General features: G+C 41.1%; 1 long non-coding RNA gene across 1 annotated transcript; it reads right to left on the bottom strand.

Annotated features, from left to right (window-relative positions):
- Positions 1-580: 580 nt before the first annotated feature.
- Positions 581-3,397, bottom strand: LOC131201917 (uncharacterized). Its single transcript, XR_009156035.1, has 2 exons — positions 3,121-3,397; positions 581-1,898 (listed from the first exon to the last, which is right to left on the bottom strand). It is a non-coding gene; the product is annotated as an uncharacterized LOC131201917 (long non-coding RNA).
- Positions 3,398-6,484: the final 3,087 nt, after the last annotated feature.

The raw sequence follows: 6,484 nt of genomic DNA, 5'->3' as shown, positions 1-6,484 counted from the left end.
TTATCCAGGAAATTAAATTGTTTTGTTTTGTTTTCCTGTAAGGAAAAGCACAACTCTTGTTAAACAATTTACAAGGTCTTTGCAAAAGATCCTACTGTATTTGCTTAGGCAGCTGAATCTTCCTTGGGCTTGTTTATATCTTTCCAGCCAGTCAGCACTAGAGTGTGATAAAATATTCAACATCCCACCCCACACAATTAGCCATGGGTAACCTTCCTTCAGTTTCCAGCTATTGTAGAACAAAGCTACAATAAACTTGCTTTCCTTACATTTGTGTGTAAATATTTACTGGCTGCAAAAAGAAAAACACACACACACACACACACCACATCTACAGCATAACTGTGGAATTATTTTTGTAGCTTTGAACCTCCTGGAAATGTACAATAGAGGCTAAAAGCAGATAGATGAGTACAGTTCGGCATTAACTCTCAATGATTAAAATATCAATATTCTTAATGTTCATGATTAATTTTCCTTAGGTTTTTTTTTTCCAGGTTCTGATTATCTTAAGGAACCCCCAAGAAAAATGTTGAGATGCAGACAGTAAATGTTAACTATAAAGGATAGATAGATAAAATAGATAGAATTTTTTATTGACCAAGTGTGATTGGATACACAAGGAATATATCTTCGGTACATAAGTTCTCAGTGTACATAAAAGATGAAGTGATAAATCATGATCATAATAAATGCTTTCATAATGAATCAAAAGATTCAATACTTAGTGATAGTCATAGGATACTAAATAAGTAATCAACAAAGATCATACTAGGAATAGAATAGAATAGAATAGAATAGAATAGAATAGAATAGAATAGAATAGAATTTTTTTATTGACCAAGTGTGATTGGACACACAAGGAATTTGTCTTGGTGCATATGCTCTCAGTGTACATAAAAGAAAAGATATCTTCATCAAGAATCATAAGGTACAACACTTACAACACTTAATGATAGTCATAGGGTACAATTTAGAATAGAATAGAATAGAATAGAATAGAATTTTATTGGCCAAGTGTGATTGGACACACAAGGAATTTGTCTTGGTGCATATGCTCTCAGTGTACATAAAAGAAAAGTTACGTTCATCAATTTAACACTTAATGATACAATACTTAATGATAGTCATAGGCCACAAATAAGCAATCAGGAAACAATCAATACCAGTATAAATCGTAAAGATACAAGCAACAAAGTTATAGTCATAAGTAGAAAAGGAGATAGTTAATAGGAAGGATGAGAAGATAAATAGCATTACATTCTTAGTAAAAAGTTTGACAGTGTTGTGGGAATTAGTTGTTTAGCAGAGTGTCCTTCTGTGTAATTGTTCTGGTGCTCAGTACCCTATAGTCGTTTTGAGGGTAGACGTTGAAAGAATTTATGTCCAGGGTGTGAGGGGTCTGTAGATATTTTCACAGCCCTCTTTTTGACTCATGCAGTAGACAGATCCTTAACGGAAGGCAGGTTGGTAACAATTGTTTTTTCCCCTGCAGTTCTAATTATCCTCTGAAGTCTGTGTCTGTCTTGTTTGAGTTGCAGAGCCAAACCAGACAGTTATGGAGGTGCAGATGACAGACTCAATAATTCCTCTGTAGAACTGGATCAGCAGCTCCTTGGGCAGTTTGAGCTTTCTGAGTTGGCGCAGAAAGAACATTCTTTGTTGTCCTTTTTTGATGACGTTTTTGATGTTAGCTGTCCTGAAGCAGCAGATTGGGTAATTTTACGAGATTTTCCAAACCCTGGTCTATACAATCCAAAGCTCCACATTTTGAGTGGTTGTTGAAATCATACTGTAAAAGGAATGTAATAGGAAAAGCTGAGAACGTACACCCAGGCAAGTCTTCTGGGAAGCAAAGTATGTGTAGCAAATATACTTCATTATCTTAAAATCTGCTCCTAGAAAAAAAAAGAGAGAGAGTGTGTAAACGTTTTATTTATTTATTTATTTATTTATTTATTTATTTATTTATTTATTTATTTATTTATTTATTTTATTTTGTCACAACAGTATATATAAGCATAAGCATGAAAATAGCTATATAATATATAAGCATATATATAAGCATAAGTATGTAATAACTATATTATTTGGATATAACGAAAGGAAACAATAGGACAGGAATGGTAGGCACGCTTGTGCTCTTATGCACGCCCCTTACGGACCTCTTAGGAATGGGGTGAGGTCAATAGTAGACAGTTTTTGGTCAAAGCTTTGGGGATTTTGAGACGAGACCACAGAGTCAGGTAGTGTGTTCCAAGTGCCCACTGCAACTACATAGCAAAAAAAGCTCTAAGAGTTGTAAACCTAATCTTGCGTAGCTTCTTTTCCAAAAACACCACACTACTAACCAGAGCATATAAAACATTTGCTAGACCAATTCTAGAATACAGCTCGCCTGTTTGGAACCCTCACCACATCTCTGACATCAATACAATTGAACGTGTCCAGAAATATTTTACAAGAAGAGTTCTCCATTCCTCTGAAAACAACAAAATACCTTATCCCACCAGACTTGAAATCCTAGGCTTAGAAAACTTGGAACTCCGTCGCCTACGACAAGACCTAAGTTTAACTCACAGAATCATCTATTGTAATGTCCTTCCTGTTAAAGACTACTTCAGCTTTAATTGCAATAATACAAGAGCAACCAATAGATTTAAACTTAATGTCAACCGCTTTAATCTAGATTGCAGAAAATATGACTTCTGTAACAGAATCATCAGTGCTTGGAATACTTTACCTGACTCTGTGGTCTCTTCCCATAATCCTAAAAGCTTTAACCAAAAACTTTCTACTATTGACCTCACCCCATTCCTAAGAGGACCATAAGGGGCGTGCATAAGAGCACAAACGTGCCTACCGTTCCTGTCCTATTTTTTTTCTTTTCTTCTTCCTATATACATATATGCTTATAACTCCTTATATTTAGCCATATATGTGTTTATATATTATATAATCTTTTTTGTATGATACCTACATATATTGTTATGACAAAATAAATAAATAAAATAAATAAAAAATAAATAAATAAGTATTAACAACTCTGTTACTGAAGTCATATTTTCTGCAATCAAGATTGGAGCGGTTAATAAGCATTTTCATGTCCACAATCCTTACCCATTGTTCTTAATAGACAAAAGAGTGATGTGTGTTGCTTGCAGTTCTGCTACTTCGCTCGTTGTCTCAGACAACCAGCAGAGTGTTGCGTTGGGGTGTGTGTTTTGTTGTTGACAGAGATGGTCAGGGAGGTGGAACAAGAAGGCTTTTGTGAGCCAACCCGTACCATCAAAACACAGTAATTTTGCTTTCACGGGGTCAATTGGAATCCAGTTGCATGACCAAAACTCAGCCTTGTACAATGGCACGATTGAATCTTCTTGAATGCTTCCTTGCTCGGTTTGTTTCACGGCTCTGAGAAATGAGAGGATCACATGGTTTCTAAGTCTGTGACTGCAAAATGATGCACTCCACAACCTGACACCAAGATAACGGGTACCCATCAGCTAAGTTCCCAAGAGCAGGCAAGGAGAATAGCAATAGCACTTAGACCAGGGGTGGGTTCTACTTGCCTTTACTACTGGTTTGCAACGGGATCGCACATGCGTAGATCATCTATGATGACATCTGGGTAGGTGGGTGGAGCCTCCTGCTGGTTTTACTACCGCTTTGAAAGAACCGGTCCGAACTCCTCTGAAAACAACAAAATACCTTATATCACCAGACTTGAAATCCTGGGCTTAGAAAACTTAGAACTCCGCCGACTCCGACAAGACCTGTGTTTAACACACAGAATCATCTATTGCAATGTCCTTCCTGTTGAAGACTACTTCAGTTTCAATCGCAATAATACAAAAGCAGACAATAGATTTAAACTTAATGTTAACCGCTTCAATCTTGATTGCAGAAAATATGACTTCTGTAATAGAGTTATTAACGCTTGGAACGCACTACCTGACTCTGTGGTCTCTTCTCAAAATCCCAAATGCTTTAACCAAAAACTGTCTTCTATTGACCTCACCCCATTCCTAAGAGGACTATAAGGGGCGTGCATAAGAGCACAAAAGTGCCTACCGTTCCTGTCCTATAGTTTCCTTTCATTATATCAAATTAATATAGTTATTGCATACTTTTGCTCATGTATATGCTTATATGATATGTAGTTATTTTATGTTGATGCTTGTGTATACTGTCGTGACAAAATAAAATAAAAAAAACCTGGGAGCAACTCACCACTGACTTAGACCTATACACCGCTCCATAGTGCTTTACAGCCCTCTCTAAGCGGTTTATAGAGTCAGCCTCTTGCCCCCAACAATCTGGGTCCTCATTTGACCCACCTCAGAAGGATGGAAGGCTGAGTCAACCTTGAGCCTGGTGAGATTTGAACTGCCAAATTGCTGGCAGTAGTCGGTGATCAGCAGAAGTAGCCCGCAGTACTGCACTCTAACCACTGCGCTCATCCAAGAATACTTGGCCAATAGCTACTAAAATCACCTTTGTGGCTGGAACACCAAAAGCTATGCCGTCCTATGTTTCCTAAGCCGCACACATGCGTGCAAGCCGTGTGCGCTAGCAAAGCGTATGTGCAGAAGGCTGGGTGCGTGCGCGAAAGGCGCGTGTGCTCACATTTTCATTGTGCAGTGAACCAGTGATTAAATTTACGTGAAACCCACGTCTGGATGTCAGCCCTTCAAGGTAGGTCAGATCGAGGAAAGGAGACCACGAGAATTACGGCAACTCTATTATTGTAGTAGGGTATAATAATAGAATTTTGACCTGATTGAATCTCTTCCTTTTCATACCAAAGAGGATTACAATGAGGCAAGATGAAATGAATTTCGGTCTTACCTCTCCCTTTCCGCTCGGAGCTAAACTGCTTAATATCTTCTTCAAGGCTACCTTTGCAGTATCAATTATCTGTTTGCTAAAAACAGACTGTGGAAAAAGATAATCTGGGCATCTGTTCTTGGACTAAGGCACCGCGTGACACCTCACCATCCTGTTGTGCCTCGCTCGCCCCCCTCGCCGCAGCCGGGCCCCTCTCATCTCCTACCAGACACTAGTAGTACGGAAGAATGTCCTGGCATGCCTCCAGCCCCCAGTCCTGGCACCATGCCCGGACAAACGGAGCAGCTGGGCCCCTCCCCCACAGCATGTGAGCCTGAGGAATATGAAGCCAGTCACGAGCTGGAATTACCAACAGCTGGAGGCTGGAGAGATCCACACTTCCGGAGAATGGAGAGGCGACGTCAGCAAAAGGAAGGGAGGGGCAGGCCTGGCTAAGTGCTGAATCACGGAGCCACACCCCATGGCCTATATAAAGGAGCTGCTTTCTGGCATTCTCTGAGTCAGGCAAAGTCTAACTTGGATTGCTGAAGTCACACCTTGGATTCCTGCCTACCCTGAGAACTCTGATAGGACTTTGGCAGAGCTGCAGAGGCACGCCTGATTCGGATTTCCCTGACCTGGCTGTCAGAGGAGGAGTGGGACACGACACATCCGTTCATATCCAGGGACAAATCGATAGGTTTGGGAATCAACCAGACATGGTTCTTTGTGCATTTCAGTCCGCTGATGAAATTAACAAAATTAGTGAACTGAATATGTGACGGTCAGTGTTTTCATATCACCTTCGCTATAATGGGATTAACAGAATAATAGTTAAGAGTTCTTTGGAATAACAGAGCAGAATAACGGATTAACAGAGTTGGAAGGGACACTGAAGGTCTTCTAGTCCAACCTCCTGCTGAAGCTGGAGATTCTATACCATTTCAGACTAAAGGCTGTCCAGTCTCTTCTTAAAAACCGCCAGTGATGAAGCACCTACAACTTCTGAAGGGAAGCTGGTCCACTGATTAATTGTCCTCACTGTTAGGAAATTTCTCCTTAATTCCAGGTTGCTTCTCTCCTTGATTAATTTCCATTCGTTGTTTCTTGTCCTTCCCTCAGGTGCTTTGGAAAATAAATTGACCCCCCCCCTTGTTGTGCCTCGCTCGTCCCCCTCTCCGCAGCCGGGCCCCTCTCATCTCCTGCTATCTCAGCCAGAGACTGATAATGCAGAAGAATGTCCTGGCATGCCTCCAGCCCCCAGCCCTGGCACCATGCCCAGACAAACTGAGCAAACAAACCTCCCCCGATAGCATGAGCGCCTGAAGCCAGCCACGAGCTGGAATTGCCAGCAGCTGGGGACGAAATGATGCAGTGGATAGATCCACGCTTCCGGAGAATGGAAAGGTGACATCAGCAAAGGAAGGAGGGCAGGCCTGGATAAGTGCTGAATCACGGAGCCACACCCCATGGCCTATATAAAGGAGCTGCTTTCTGGCATTCTCTGAGTCAGGCAAAGTCTAACTTGGATTGCTGAAGTCACACCTTGGATTCCTGCCTACCCTGAGAACTGTGATAGGACTTTGGCAGAGCTGCAGAGGCACGCTTGATACGGACTTCCCTGACCTGGCTGTCAGAGGAGGAGTGGGACACG

This window comes from Ahaetulla prasina, chromosome 7 (genome assembly GCF_028640845.1).
Source record: "Ahaetulla prasina isolate Xishuangbanna chromosome 7, ASM2864084v1, whole genome shotgun sequence".
Lineage (NCBI taxonomy): Eukaryota > Metazoa > Chordata > Lepidosauria > Squamata > Colubridae > Ahaetulla > Ahaetulla prasina.
The sequence above is the reverse complement of the archived record's forward strand: the minus strand, read 5'-3'. Positions and strand labels throughout refer to the sequence as shown.